The sequence below is a fragment of the Spodoptera frugiperda genome, chromosome 30, assembly GCF_023101765.2.
Source record: "Spodoptera frugiperda isolate SF20-4 chromosome 30, AGI-APGP_CSIRO_Sfru_2.0, whole genome shotgun sequence".
Classification (NCBI taxonomy): domain Eukaryota; kingdom Metazoa; phylum Arthropoda; class Insecta; order Lepidoptera; family Noctuidae; genus Spodoptera; species Spodoptera frugiperda.
In genome coordinates, this window is record NC_064241.1 from 4,581,255 (window position 1) to 4,598,611 (window position 17,357).

The 17,357-nt window shown below is 34.2% G+C and overlaps 1 protein-coding gene across 1 annotated transcript in view; it reads right to left on the reverse strand.

Moving 5' to 3' along the window:
* Positions 1–17,357, reverse strand: part of LOC118269840 (suppressor of lurcher protein 1) — a 436,792-nt gene that overhangs the window by 40,883 nt on the left and 378,552 nt on the right. The window lies entirely within an intron of this gene.

The window sequence follows — 17,357 nt, forward strand, 5'->3', positions numbered from 1 at the left end:
CTACCACTACGATCATCATCACCATCATCAGCCCGTGTTCGTCCACTGCTGGACATAGGCCTCTTCAATAGCACGCTACTGAGCTCGATCTTCAGCTCTTCTCATCCAACTACTACCAGCCACCTTGCGGATATCGTCACTTCACCTCGCTGGAAGGCGACTAAACTAGGTTTGCCTAGACGCAGTCCTCACTTCTTAAACACGTTATCGGTTCTTCGACAAATGTGACCAGCCTATTGCCACTTCAGCTTACTTATCTTTTGGACTATGTTGGGCTATCACCATATACCAGGAATTATTCTATATTTCGTAGTTCTACACTAATCTTTGAAAATATCCATTAGAACTTTGCTCAACCAATTTATTCACCAATCTTGATTGTGACCACTCTGCCAACGAGGCAGTAATACATCACATGCTATATGTAAATAAGACATAAATAATACCAGAGGAGCTACTAAAACATTCATTACCAATGTATCAACACGGCTCTTGATTTCAGTTGTTTCCACCATAATGTTATGTTTGTTTCGTGAAGGGGGCTGAACCATTCACAAGGGGCACATGTCCAGAATACATTATTAACCAAGGGAGCAGAACTTGGTGACAAGTTTAAATATTAATTACGAACATATAGAACCTTAGAATTATATGTTGAAGGTTGAATTTTAATTGATAATCTTGTTTTATCGATGTGAACTCTAAAGCGATACGGATCGGATTCAAACGAATGTTAATTGGGGTTGTCTCTAATCAAGGGTGTTTTGGTTTTTAGTTTTTATTGCAGTTCTAGTGTAAAGTCTGAGGATTTTCGATTAGATTGTTGTTATTGGAGAACGATTTGATACATAGGTAGTTAAATCGTTTCAGTTAGTATTGAAATTAACTTTTTACTTAGAACGTTCTTTATAAATAATAAAAAACGTTTATGTCGAACCAAAAAATACAAAATTTTATTATCTAGTGTCTATCACCCGTTTTATTAATTGTTTTAAAATAGGAGAGCTGTAACTCTCTCCTACCGTTTGCTGCTATTACTATGCTGTTGTTGCTTTCTCTCACCCTCCTCAGTAATAAAGGATCCTTATGATATATCTTAGTATTGCCGTTAAGGACTATTTATTGAAAAGATCTTAATTACTTCATACCCAAAACGCTTACTTTCCCCATCTTAATTGAACATGAAAAGCTTCGTTACAGATAAAGTGATAAAATAAACCTTATATGTATGTATATTAAAACCTTCCTAACTTTCACGTGAGCAGTAAAACAAGGGAACGAACAATCTTATCGGTCCTCCTTTCTTTGTATTGTTACCCAACACTTTTGTGTAACGTTTACACCGTCCCTTCTTCAACGATTTGCTATAGAAATGAAAATTCTATTAGCCAGTGGGGCCTGAAATTTCGGCGTTATTGCCTACGCTACTGTTGCTTAGCAGAGGCAAATATCTTGGCTCGACTGTATCAAATATTTAAAAGAGATTCCCGTTCCCGTCTGCATGCGCGATACATAGAGTACAAACATTATTTTAAATTGGCGAGGGTATTCTAAGATACTGCAATGCAATTTTCTTATGGATTTTTCAAGATCGGAGGTTTTAAAATGATGCTTATGTGTGCTTTGTAGTTGAATACTATGCATATGAGCACAGGTAATGGAGATTTGGTTATAAAATGTACAACGGCTACATAGAAAAGTTTATGAGACTGGTGTATCTTTCTTATATTTATGCACAAAGAACAAAGATAGGTAATCTCTTATGTATTTATCGTCGTCTACATTTTGGCTATACGAAGACGAGATAATACATTCATAATACATTGCCTAATTTATTATTTCTTAAGGTAAATTAAATATGTGACGTTACTTGTGTTATATTTTTTGTGAGACACACTAAATTAATTATAATGTTTTCGTATTACTGACGTAAGTGTTTGACGAGGAACTCAACTAGTTTCAAGCCATTACAGGAGCTCATATTCATGAGCAGCATTCCGCGACACATGAATGGAATGGTTTGAAACTATTCATAGTAGAAGATATATCGATTTGAAATACCGCGTGACGTATTTTCTGAGTACATTTTTACGTAGAAATTACGTATTTGCATTTTCCCACTCCTATATTTTGATTCGTTTTATCTAAGTACTAATAACGTGTCTAATAATTTTCCAGTATCTAACTGACGGACTAAATAGATTTTTAATTTTCATACCCCGTCATCATCCCTATTTAAGTTGCACAAGACGTACGATTATTACCTTTCTCATTGATTCTCAGTACCCACGCTCGCGTGCAAGCAATTTTATCAGCAAAAAACTAGTGATTGATAACTTAGTGCTTATAAAACACCTCATTCATCTTCATTTTGATCTAGGTATTGCAAAAACGTTTTTAATTAGTTAAAGGTCATGCCATTTACGTCTAGTAAATGTACGTTAATGAAACTAGGAGTAGGCTCCAAGTTAATTCGACTTGCTTACTGATTTTTAGCTCAAAGTATTTTTTTTCTTATTGTGAGTACTAAGAGGAAAGTTTAGTTTACATTTGTTATTTAGATTGTTTATTGAATTTGGATACAAAAGAGTATTAAGATATCAAGGTGATGTGGTAAGTAGCTAGTGATTGTGGACTCATTATGAAAAAGAGTGAAGGACGTATCACACTTTTATGACACTACTCTAAACTAGTAATAAACGTGTCATTTAAATTTTGACATTAAATCATACGACATAGCATAAAGTCAATTCAAAAAGTCTGCAAGCATGCGGCCCACGCGCTTTCAGCGCGGTTACAGCATTTTAATTTTTTTTCGACAGCAAAAAACGCCGTGTCGTTTAAAATTAAATTATACCAACCCTAAAATTCGTTGATGATTTCAAGATTTAAGAACTGATTTTAAATCATTCTATGTAGGTATTTATCGAACAATCTAATTTAAACCTAAACCACTTAGACATAAGTTAAGATATCAGTTGCTAAAATAATCAATTTTCCTAACGTTACCTAACCAGGCAACATGGCCCATAAATTCAGAACTTTAATCCTAACCTCGGATCATGAATTACGAAGCTGCAGTAATGCACATGTATATGGAAATAGGAACGTTAAATAGTACTGCGCTTGCTATTCCCTGTTGGGGATAGGCAGACATTACGTAATTATGTCTTACTAGCTAGTTTTGCGTGGTTTCACTCGCTCTGCTCGGTCCTATTGGTCATAGCGTGATGTGTCATAGCCTATAGCCTTCCTCGATTAATACACTATACAACAGAAAAATATTTTTAATAATTATTATACAAGTATTATTCAAATCAGACTAGTAGTTCCAAAGATTCGCGCGTTCAAATAAACAAACTCTTCAGCTTTAAGTTTTAGTATTGAAATTGATTTGCCACAATATGAATATGGTGGTAGTGTAAGAGTGATAACTAATATAGAATAGTTGATATTAACTATAGAATAGTTATAATTACTATACAGTGCATAATACACAATACTCTTAGCCGTACATACATAATTTCAGGGTGGGCTATTAAAAACTAACTGTCAAGGACTTAAAAATTAAAACTTAATGACAACTAAAATAAACTAAAGGAGCCATAATTACATTTATTAGTAACCATTTAATACTTACATAAAATAAAAAGCAAGTAGCAACAAATAACCAATTTGAAACTGGCAGCAAAAAATAGCAGACGCAAAGATTTCCATAGAAGAAAAAAAAGAACACTTTTAACTTCTTGAATGGGAAAACTAAAAATTGTCTCCGGATGACTGTCAAGTTAGTAGGTGTAACAAACGATGGAAGTTCTTATACAGGACGTGATGGAAAGGATAATAATACATCCAAAGGAACTGTCTATAAGGTTGCAATGACTACTTAAACGAAACAAAGTCCAATCTAATGATGTTGAATTAAAACCAGAGGTAGGACTTTTTGATTAAGAATATCTTTAATACGAAATCACCTTATTGGTTTTCAGCGATTTTAATGGTTTAAATGATTGAGTAGAAGATACAAATGAAACATATTGGTAAAATTTTTAGAGTACTTTTTTGCCCTAAAACGTTGTATAGTCCTATATAAGTATAAAAGGCTATACTAGTACACTTAGTACGAATACGCTTTACGTTTAAAGTAATCGAAACGAGCGATTGGTTGATTTATTCGAGCCAGCCAATCAAAGCGCCGAACGCGCTCTCGTTTCGATTATTTTAAACGTAAAGCAAAGTCATACTAACGGTATAGATGATTAGTGCTTAAGAATGACTGTATTTTTATAGTTAATTAATATGCTTTTCAGTTAACTCACATAATTATTTCACGAGTAACTCGACTAGTTTCGAGCTACACTGGAGGCTCCATCTTCAAGAGCAGCATTTTACGATACACACAGACAGACGTGCTGCTACTAAACTAGTCGAGTGCCTGTCAAGCAGTTAACGTGAGTAAGCCGAAGAACGTTATAATTAATTTAGTATGTATCATGAAAGTTATAATAGGTATAAACTGTACAGTTTTCAGTACACACGCTGTATAGGTAACGTAACTAGTTCCCCGTGGGAGCTGACATTATTTCCAAGGAAAGCCGGCTAAATAGGCTACTGTATCAAAGGATATTAAAGTGGATTTGTAAGGAAAAATATGTATGAAGTTGCCTTTTCAAATTGCTTCTCTCATGTTTGCTTGAGTTGGCCTATGTATAATTTTTGTTAAATTATTTTTAGAATGTTTGTACTTGTACTTGATTGTTGGATTGAATAGAGCTTAGAAATTGTTTGATTACATTCATGGAGATATAAAAAGGGGAAAATTAAAATTAAAGGTATATGTTGCTTCATTGTTTTTTACAAAGTACCAACATATTGTGTGAGTGAGTTAGACGTCATGAATGAATGTTATATAAACACGTTGTAAATTATACTGAGGGATAAAAATAACCTTTGTAATGAGCACAGAAATAGGACAAAGGTATCAATTTCGTGAAATCAAACAATATTATTTCCATCCCAAAATAGAACACAAACTCTTTTCCGAGTATTTATAACATGACTAAAAATACATTTTTAATGTCAAACGGTTAATGGGGTTTTATTGTATGATCGTTAACATTAAGAGTGTCTACTAAATTTCAGATCAATCGGACTTAAGAAACGTTAAATTCCAATTACTAAATTTGACCCTGAATAAAACTGTTTAATAATAACAAACGTAAGTCTCACATTCTCTTATTAAATTTTCAAAATAATCTTTTACCTCGACAACATTTCTGCATAGTTAAAACCTCTTTTCAAAACAATACTGCACGGAGCACAGGAATTTCACTCGACAAGATGCAGTCGATACAATACAACTTAATCCTATAGCTCCCAGAAGTATAATAGAAGCATTAAAACACATACATAGAAAACTAAATAAAACATAAACATGAGAGATCTCACACTATTTCTCACGAGACAATTCCCACTAACATTTTGTTTCATACATTGTATTAATTTCAGCTTGCAGTAAACTTGCTATGAAAATTATAACATTGTGGACTTTAATTCTACGTTTATTACAGTACATTTTCATGTGTGCTGCGTTGGTGTTGAGGTCTCAAATGTAAATATTGAACGTTAGGTTATACTTCTGGTTAGTTAAGCATGTGGAGTTATTTAGAAACTATATTTTGTTGATCTACACTAATATTATAAAGAGGAAAACTTTGTTTGTTTTTTATAATTTCGTTTTTTATACTGCTACATAATAATTAATAATGTAATTTACAACTAAACTAGAAAACTTATAAACTAGAAAATTAAAGAAAAATAAAAATTATTTACTATTTACAAAGTATCAAAAAATTTGTCTGCATCGATGTCAATGGGAAAAGAAGGCTAGAAGGCTAGAAGGCTGGCAGTACTGCAGTAGGACCAGACCAGCCAGGTCACGAGATACGACAATCAGGCATAAAATACAAATAAATTAAAAACATTGTTGACTATTAACTTTATGGCTTTAGTAACAAAATTGAAAATCTAAAAAAAAAAATTCCCACGAGGAAGTTTTATAGGCTATCGTCCGTGCATCGGTCTGTGCCATATTATTTTGTATGAGTAGGTAAGGACCTACTGTTTACTCATGCGCAAGTATATCAAATACTCAATCAGTATTTGAACACTAATGAACTCGACAGACGTTCTTGCCTCACCATCGTGGTATCTGATTGCAGTGGCTCCGAATCCAAATTGCATTTAAGTCGATCGATTTCTCAAAGTATCAAGAATCTGGGTCGATCTGTATGTCAAAAAATTTATTTTTGACATTTTATAATTTTAATAGTCGAAATTAGGACTTCATAATTTGTGCATAATAGGTAGTCTCAAAACCTTCTAAATACTTGATACATCTCATTATGTTTGATACCAAAACGGTAATAAAATTTGATCTAGGTAAATTCTGCCTAATCCCACGAGCATACATTGTTAATATTTTCGTGTATTCCCAGTCTAATCAACACGGATAATAACTATTCTAACAGCTAAAAGTCATTAGGGAACGTTCCATTCAGTACAAATGTACATATAGCACCAATAATGCATCTATCATTGTTAGATAGTTTAACTTTGACGGGGAACCAATGGTTTAGCTTGAAGCGGTATTGGAAATTAGAAACCAGTACAATAGCTTTGTATAATAGCCACTAGATCATTGGTGTTTGCTATGAATTATGTGATTTGAATTGACGAATGCATCGGTCGTCGAGTGGGGATGAATGTGAATATCAAGCATGGTGAGGATTTGAGTTTGATCACTGCAGTTTAGTGAGCTGTAACTCATTAAATTAATTAGTAATTTTTCTAAAATTTACTTTCAAGAAGCGTCAATTTTGTTATGAGGCAAAAATCTTGTTAGGTAAAATAGTACTAATAACATTACTAAAAATCTATGCATGTGGACTATATATCGACTATCGATCATAGACCTGCATTTTACAGCACTTAGGAATAAATAAAGACATAATCACATATCGCTCCTTCCCCTATCATATTAACGCTAGCAAAACAGCCTATTCGAAACTGCCAAATATTCTTAGATTCTACGCAGGCATTTGCAACCTATCCACAGCCGCCAAAAATTCATTCCAGCTTTTTTCCCATTCTACGAGAGATTACAAAGTACACACACAGTCCCGTTATTGCATGACGTTGGAGTTACTTATTCACGACACTGTCCCAGCAGTAGTTAATTATGACGCGCCTCGGTTCGGTGGGCACAACTTTCAAATTAGATTACCCGCGCCATCGCTCTCTCTGGCTAGTTGACAACTAATAGAGCGAGTGTTCCTCACTTTTTTTTGAAGTTGCGCTCTTTGTACGCGGAAGACTTAAATAAGTATGAGGGTGCATTTTTTTTTGTTTTCTATCTTACCTACGGTGTGGTTAGAGTTTGTCATCTCTAGCTTGGAAACTAGAATAGTTCTAGCATCGTTGTTTTAGAAAGATACAGATTTTTCGCTTCCTGTTACAATCACTACATTTTTATGATTTGTCTATCTGCTATCATCATCATCATCATCATCAGCCAGTTCTCGTCCATTGCTGGACATAGTATTCTCCAATGGCACGCCACTGAGCTCGATCTTCAGCTCTACGCATCCAACCACTACCTTGCGGATATCGTCACTCCACATTGCTGGAGCACCTATCTGCTATGTTCAATAGTCTTTTTTTACTTTGCACTTATCCACTTCTGGTCTAATGGAAATTATTTTAAACCTTTCTTACTAAAAGCTTGACTCATTTACTGCATGTACTTCCTAAAGTAATGGTGTTTGATGTACGCCCGGTGCACTCTAAACTGTCAGTTTTAAGACAAGAATTTAATGAGAAATTCTATAAAATCGTTTTAACTACAAGCCTTTTCTAAGTAGAAGTGAAAAATCGATACCACTCATTATTCTATGCAGAAACTTTCCGTTCTTAGACGTTCAAAGTTTTCTTTGTAATAAAGTGTAGTTTCGGTTGATTTTTGCAATTTGCAGTTTCCTTTTGCATCCCTAATTGGGGTCTAAAGTGAGAGCCAGATGGCAATGCTGTTTGTACTTTCTTTTACCTTTCAAATGTGGTCTAAGAATTACGTGTAGGAATGAGACACGAGGAATAATATTGATTTGGTTCAAGTTATAGAAATGATGATTGATGACAATGCGTAATATGATAGCCTTACTAAATACCAGACAAAATTTCAACTAATAGCTACTGGGGAAATCGAAACCAAAAAGTAAAATAACACTTTACTTAATCTGAAAATAGGTCAAGCAAGGAAGACCCCTGTCTTAACCTGTTGACGGTCTGACTTGGCACCACTTGACTGATGACACAATGAATATACTAAAAGTATTAATTTTTAAACACTATGCGGTCTACCTCGTCCAGTTTCTCATTAAGATTATACGAAGCCCTAGAATCCCTTGAGTACACGTAATGGCATTAGCCTAAGGGCAGAAGTTGTGTCATCATTTAAGCCTAAAGTTGAAATTAGGTCACAGCGCAGATTGGCTTGTCACGACCCGCATCATTCGGTCTTCCACTTAGCTCCTCATAAATGAACCATTTCAATGTTTGTTCATACTGTGTTTGTAGTGTATTGGTATTAGCAATAGGGATTATGATGATGGAGTATGAAAATTAAAAATCTATCCGTCAGTTAGGTAATGAAAAGCTATTGGACATGTTTTTTTTTTAATTTGTCATATAAGATAACAATACTTAGATAAAACGAATCGAAGTTTAGGAGTGGGAGCAAATATAATTCTACGTATGAAACGTAAGTGTGTAACGTCACAATATTTCAATTTTAAATAAATTTTCTTATTTCAAATGCAGTTTTCTCACATCTCTACCTACCTACTAATTTAGTATAACGTGAATGAACTTTCAGTCCGATTAGAGAATTAATTGTCCATCTGATAGTGATATCCATTAAAATGACAGAGCACGTGCATTCAAATTATACGCTAAAACTATCTTCATATTAAATGTTCGGAAAATTCCACATTGTCCGATTTTCTATTCTAAGGAGACCCAAAGTCTATTTGGAGGTATGTTTTTCTTGGGAGCTTCATTCTTTCACGTAGATCGATTAAGTTTCTAACAATAGGGCTATCAAGAACATTAGCGTGTTCAAACAAAAAATCTTTGCTTGTAAAATCTATTGTGCCTTCTACCTATAGACATAGATGTTCATCTTGATTGAAAATTGAGCCGTTGATCCCTGAGTTATCGCGATATCTCTTGTAATCTTATCTAAAAGCCTGAGTGCAGTGAACGTGAATATACAAACTGTTATATTTCTGGTAAGCTTCTTCTTAAATAACAGGACTCGAATTCGACCTCCATGGTTTAAAATAATTTATACGATTTTTGATATTGTGCTTCTAAGCTAAGTTTTTTTATGGTATAAGCCGGTAAACAAGCAGACGGATCACCTGATAATAAACGATCACCGCCACTCATGGATTCCCGAAACACCAGAGACGCGGCATTTTGGGGATTAGGAATTTAAGGGTTGTTGGGGAATCTAGGATTAGGAACAATCTTTCTGAGAAGAATCTTCCGGAAGAGGGGTAATTTGTAGTAGAAAATAATTCGAAATTGTATCTCCCATATTTCTCATTTTACGTGCTAGGTATGCTTAAACGGGACTTGAATCGTAGCAAGCGTAAAACTGGATGTATGTCTTGGAAAATCTTATTCATTCGGAGAACAACAGGAGTGAAGTTAGTTGCAAAACCACCAAAATCTTTCCAAATACCAAACACCTTGTATAAATTACTTGTACAACAATTTCTTTTCAATTTAAATAATTTTCAAAACTGAAGCGCAGCTGCAAACTTTTGCCAGCTTGATGAAGGAGATATTTAAGTTGTTTAAAATTTTAAACAGGGTTTAAAAAGTTTTGAGTTCCGACACCCCTTTCACTACCACCTAGTAGTTTTTGTTAAGCAGGAGTAAATTTTAATTGAAATGGATGATGAAGTTAATGAAACTTTTGTAGGTACGAATACTGAATGTCTATTCATTCCGATTTATGTACCTATGAGTATTTTATACTTACTATTATATAAAGTTGAAGAGTTTGTTAGTTTTAACGCGTAAAACTCCGGAACTACTGGTCCGAATTGAATAATATTTTTTATGTTCGATAGTCCATTTATCAAGGAAGGTGATAAACTATAAAACACTACGCTACGGTCAATAGGAGTCGAGCAAAACCGCACAAAAGGAGCTAGTTAAAAATAAAGTAAGACTTTTTTATTTTTGATCCATGTGTGAATGGTTCTATGTTTGTGCTTGTGTGCCTAAATATAATTGTTTTTTTCACTGTAGGTAAGTATCTTAGGCTGTATTTTCTTAGTCTAGCTAAGCAGACAATTGCCTCTTATACGAACAAGAAAAAGGAAGGACTTATAGAGCCATTGCTAAAAGAAAGAGGCGTTTTATTTCCAGACGAATCGAAAGCCACGCTAGTGTTATATGATTGCCACTTTTGCTGTACGTAAAGGTAACATTGTTAACGTTAGTTACTGTTTTCAAATCAGAAGTAACTTATAATATGGATTTGTGGTTGATATTGCATTAATTTACATTCATTATTACCATCAACAGCGTATAAGTGGCTTCAATTAACTGCTTTTAATAGTTAATAGCTTTACATAGCTTCTTATAAGATCAATATTTTAGTAGCAAGAGATTACAAAAGAATTACGAAATGCAGTCAAGGAAACCTCTACCTGAACATTTTTAACATCATTACGAAAATCTGTATCCACAAAGGTCTGAGACGTTATTCGAAAGCCACCGCGCATTACCTCGAATTTGAACCTTATATACTTTAGAAAGCGGCTAAATATTAAAAATATTTGCTTAACAGATTTGCGTTGCGAGTCAAACTTTCGTCCATCCATACATTTTTGTTCTTGCAATTATTTCAACGCAGATGCTTGTTGTAAAAGCAGAAAAAAAATATCCGGAATAAAATTTGCATGCTGCCTGCATACTGACAATAGAAAATAAAAGTCAGCCATTTTGAAACTGTTGTCGGTAAAGTAAATATCATCCTATATCAATTGGGGATGAACGCAGCGGGAATTATGAATTATATCGTTCGTGTAAAATTTATACGGAGCCGTTATTTTGGGGATCAAAGGGTTTTGAGAGTAAAATTTTAGGTTAGGTATGCAAAGACCTGAGAAAAATGATGTTAGATTTTTGTAATAGTCATTAATGTTTCATTCTTACTTTGTAGTCTGCCTCGTTGGTCTAGTGGTCGCAAGTGCGACTGTCAGGCAAGAGGTCTCGGGTTCGATTCCCGGGTCGGGCACAGTACTGTTGGGCATTTTTCGGTTTTTCGAAAATTTCTCAATAGTACGCGAAGTTTGGCATTGGCTCACCCCCTATTACATGGGACCTTAACACAAATGGTGAAAAGTGGGTGTCCATTGTACAGTGACTCTGCCAACCCCTGCTCTTTGAGGATAAAAGGTGTGACGATACTCTTACTTTGGAGTAATTACTTTAGTTTAATTAGAAAAGGCGATTGAGACGATTAGTAATTTATTTTACTTTTGACAAATAAAATTCACTTTTGATTTGCGCCATTTGATCTTTTAATTTGGTCTTTAGCTCCGAATCAATTACTTAGGTCAAGAACGAAGACGAACGAAAGAGAATCTTATCGAAACTTACTAAGTCAAATAATAATTTGACTTCAATTTATGGATCGGGAATATTACAATGAGACACATTCATTAAAAGACAGGCAAACCTTTAGATAGACCGTTTCTAAGTGATATTTCAATCGAAACCAATTATTTAGGAAAGAAATGTGCTCTAGAAGTTAATGTAGAATTATCGCAGCATTGTACAGGTGAAAATATATCAGAGACTTGGAATCCATGTGTTTAGCTTCCATTACGACTTCTGTCAGATCAGATTTCTTTTTTGCTATTTTTCTCTTGTTTCCTATTAATGAGACGGCTGGCGTTAACTATGGACTTTCTCACGACCTATTTGCAGATATTATTAATGAACATCCATGCTCTGTTTGTAGATAATTATTCTTCTGTCACTACCCGTATACGAGTATGAACGGTAAACATTTTGTTTCGAGTTCACAGAAAAATAATGTTTGCTCCATGTTGAATCCGTGCGGCTAAAGTCGGATACAGCGATTATTATCGTTCGCTGTTTTATACGACTGAGCCTGAAAATTAATATGAAGGAATTTATGGTGAACACAACATTATTAATTGTAAAGCAAACACAAATGTAATTTTGTGGATATTAAAACAGCTGTGAATCTATGTGACCGTTTCCACCGATACTAAGCTATGTAGCTGTGCGAGGAAGATGCGCTATGAAGATGGGCCGCCGCGAAGTAAATGCAAGAGGAAAATGTGCAGCTCGAGTATCCGATGTATCGATGGTAGGGAAGCAATCCATAGCACGCATCTTTCCATATAAAAAAAACATAGCTTAACTGAATCCGTTTCCACCTGTGCTAAATTATGTGTTTCAATGCAACGTAGCATAGCACATCTCTGGTGAAAAGCATTCTTAATCTCAAGTCTTAAACGTAATAAAATATTCATTCAGCATCACAAACTTTAGTATTTCTTAATACAGACTGAGCTACAGACTAGCTGCTAGACGATTATAAATATTTATCAGAGCTACCCTAGAATCCATTACTAAATCATTACAAACAATTTACGACTATTACTTTTCCATTCAGAAACACAAAACACAACCTAAATAATATCTCATTTTATTCCCAAAATGATTTCTTCAATACCCTAATAGGCTCACGTTTGGATCGTATCTCAACAGAACGTAATTTCTTGGTCACATCTACACCGTTTCTACAATTGGCACAAATGAGCCAGAAAACTCAACTTTGGCACAAGTTCGGGAGTTTTCCCTGAGCGTTGGAATACTGTGTGACAATTTGCTACCAAAGTTAGGTGGATGCGGTTTTCGGGTTACATCTGCAGTGTTTAGTCGTGTTCTTATTGTAACTTATGCTGGTATGCCACGTTTAGTATGGTTAAGAGGTGACTTTAATGCAAGTGGGAATGTTTTTGCTATAAGTTTTTGGTTATTATCGTTTTCTTTAGAGGTGTTTGCGTTGTTGACATTTACTTTTTTGAGTTGCACGTTACCTGTTTTGAATTTTTTGTGTTCAATGTTTGTTTGGTGTAATAAAGCGGCGTAAGTCTGTGCCAAATGTTCAATTAGTGTTAGCTTATAAATTAGACCGCTTCTAGCTTCATTAAACTTGTAAATTATGACTATCTTTAATCCCTAAGATTGTAGTCTCTCTATTTCATTAAATGAGATTATAAAGAAACTTTAATCTTGTTATAAGTAATGGTTATAAATTATAGTTTAAGTTTACAAATTAAAACTTAACAGTTTTACAAATGGCTAAGTTAAATATGATGAATGTCAAAATCGATAACAATTTTGGCAACACATGATATGACAAGTTACAGACAGAAGTTGGATATAGACGATCGACAAATAAAATCAACGAATGACGTCATAAATCCTACATCGCACAATATAAAGTTTACATGCGACTAAACATGGATAGAAAATCGCAACGAACAACAATTGGGCGGAAAGCCCGCCAGACACGATCATCTCGAATCGTCCTAGGATCCTCCTTTTCCTGGGGAGCTTTACTCTCTGTCCCCAAAACGAATTTCAAATAGAATATTATTAAGCCATATTTTAAAGGCAACATTCCACAGGCACATATGAAAATAGCAATACCAATTCGTAGACATTGATATTAGTAGTCTCTATTCTTCTATTCTGAGAAGCAGCTATATTACGATTTGTATTGAATTCCCCCTCTCCTAACCTCGTTGATTACAACCACATTTATTTAATATACCATTTGCCGCCATACCTTCAGCCTTTGTCTTGTCCCTACAATTCCGGTTCATCTAAAGTTTGCGTTTGCGATTCCCGTTAGAGATAAAACCGCCTGTTCCACAATCGCTTTAAAATCCGCTCGAGCACACTATCTCGTGTTCAGTAAAGAGGATTTCTATTTCATTTTATTTTGTACTTTATTTTATTTAATATTAAAGTTGATGTTTAATCGTTTGTTATTTTCGTGAATGAAATTTCAAATTTATTTTATGGAAATGATTTATTGAATTTGTTACGACGTACCTTTGATGTACGGTTAAAAATGGTATATTTTTATAAGATTTATTGAAAGAGTGGTTTCGATGGAATATTTTTTTTTTAATTACTGTTTTTATTGTGATTAAAGAAACTATTCGATTTTTAAGAATAGACATAATGACGGGGTATGAAAATTAAAAATCTATTTAGTCCGTCTGTTAGGTACTGGAAAAATATATGACACTTATTTTGTCATATGAGATAGCAATACTTAGATAAAACGAATTAAAATTTAGGAGTGAGAGTAAATACCTACGTCATTTCTACGTATAAAAAAGACGTAACCTAGAAGTGAAGTCACGCGATATTTCAAATCCATATATCATAAAATTTCCGTCAGAAAAAAAAAATACGTGTTTAATATTTTAAAATAATCAACAAGACGGACATTAAAATAAAAATTAGTCATCTACCTAATTACCAGATTATAAATAGAATCTGAAGAACTTAAGCAAACGCACATCATAAGTCTATGAATCACAATTATTTTTTTCTTAGACCAAATACAACAATTTCCTGACCCGTATCAAACCAAATATAACCAATCTGAACAGTTCTACTATCACTACCAAAAGCATAATACATTCCAAGCAAAAATACACTCTAAGCAAAAATACAATGGAATTAGAAATAATAAAATAATATCCGAATAATGCAATAGTATTTTCCTCAGCTCCACAAAAGGGAGTAATGATGGATCGTGGGTTCAACAGCAATTACGCGTAACTTTATTACCATTAACTTTGATATTCTCTGCTGACTCCTACAAATTATGTGAGGGGATAAGATGTAATATTCCTTATTCTTTCGACTGTGAAAGAGATTTTATTTCTATCCCTTTTTGTAATATTGAGATTTAACTAGATAATGATGTAGGTCATATTAAGTAGGTTTTGGTCTCTTTTTCTTGTATTCATATTAAAAAAGGAGAAGTGCTTTCGGGTTCCCTATGCAAATAGTAGTCCTTTTTAAAATCTAACCAGTTTAACTTGCCGTTATTGATTTTTTACAAAGGTTAACCATCACTTAGCTTCACTTATTACGGACAGACTGACTTATAATAATAATATTTAATATGTCATTTGAAATCCTCAGTCAAAATCTTTTAGGACGCTCGCTCACGGCGACTTTTTGTAGCGCATTCACTAAACGCGCGACAGCATTTCTACTAACGCATGTTACTTTTATGTGCACTTTGCAATTGTATCGATGCAGACGTGCAACAGCATCGCTACAAAAAGTCGCCGTGGGCGAGGACCCTTACAAGTGTCACATTTCAATCAAAAACCATTAAAAAATCCAACCATTTTTCCGTCCCATTTACATTACTATACCAATACATTTTCCTCCACAACTAATTAAATAAAGGACCTCTCAACGTGCTTTCTACAAACATGATGGAACGATCTCGAACATTTTCACGTGGACGGCGCAATATTGAATTAAGAACACTGGCCAGTGTCATCTCATTTAATTATTTATCTGTGCCATTCCATTTCAAATTTCGAATGTCATAATAACGGTCCTTATACATGATTCATATGTTCCACGTGAATGGAAAGGTTAATGTGCACTTTACATAATTTGCTAAAAAAAAATTGCTTGCAAAAGGAGGTTGTGTTTTTCTTTGTTGGCTTACTTTTGGAGTTTGGAGTAATGTGGGGAGATGGGAAAGCTTTGGAAAAGTCGGTTTATTAATTTTAATGTGTCGATCGACAATCGAGTGAAGTTCTGAATTTAAGGATTACATGTTAGGTACATTTTAGGGAAGTATTGTAAAAATGCCTTTAAGTTGATAATAAAGTTTATGACCATTATAACTGAACTGAAAACTTTTTATAAAGGCCATACAGGATGTCCCTGAAGTCGACGTCTAAATGGGACCAGATGATCAGGCAAGGTTCCAACTGCTTGAGATAAATATTAAAAAAAATCTAAGTCCTACAGTTTTTTAATTACAGTGACTTATGTATGTGTTATCCACGAAAAAGTACACCTGTGCCAGTCTTTTGACTCTTGTTGCTACTAATCGTTTATTCTATATTTTTACTACGTATTTTTGCTAAGAAAATACTAAATGTAGTAAATATTCCACAAAAAAACAAAATATTGGAAATTTATTGTAACCATTCGTCCATGCGACCAAAACCCCAAAAAACATTTGAATTTCTCAAAGAAACCTTTCATAGACCCTTTTACGTTTCAAGATTAGCACTAGTAAGTATCTGTCTGTAGATATAACCGTAATCCCTTCAAGCGATGGGCTTCCAACCTGTCACCTGTTATTACAATCTATAAACCTAGTAACCCACTCCCAAGAACTTGGGTGAAATGTTGAACCGAACAACTTACTAGAAAACACCAGTATAACTTGACATCCTATTATATTAGACGAAGTGTGTAATTGTAGGTCAAGTTATACTGGATGTTATCGTCTGGTATCTACAAGAATGGTCCAGCATATCTTGATCTTTTGGTGTATAGAAATAAATGTGCGATGGTAGTTAAATTTGTAATGGTCGGTAAGTCTGGTATGCAGTATGCGAAGGTTTGTTTGATATTTTCCAAAGGGTTTAGAAAGGAAAGCGGTTTCCATACAAACAATACGCAAATGAACCGCCACGTAATGTAATGTTCGGGTGGTTTTACAAGGGAAAAGGTAAAAGAAATGTAAATATTCAGGCATACTTGTCTTTGTGTAGGGATTACTATTTTGCGGTATAAATAAATGTAAGTTTATTTCGTTGTCTAATATTTTATAAAGGTAAAGCTGTGTTTACGTTTCGCCGGAAGGGTCAATAGAGGTGTGTTCGGAATGTGAAGTAAGTAAGTACTTTTTATGAACAAAGTTTCTTTTGCTATACGTCCACTGTATCAACAAAAGGTTTCTCGAAATAGAGTACATACGCAACTATTCTAACAGGAATAGTTCTATATCGAATCTAGAATTTCTTGTTCAATAGAAGGTAATATCATAAGGTAATAACAATAGCATAAATATTATTGACCTAAGCCCAAAACGTGCGTAGCGTACCGCACGTGTTTCAAAGAGCTAATAGACTACCCCAGATGGGGCTCAGTAGGGTAGGAGTAGGATCGTGGTG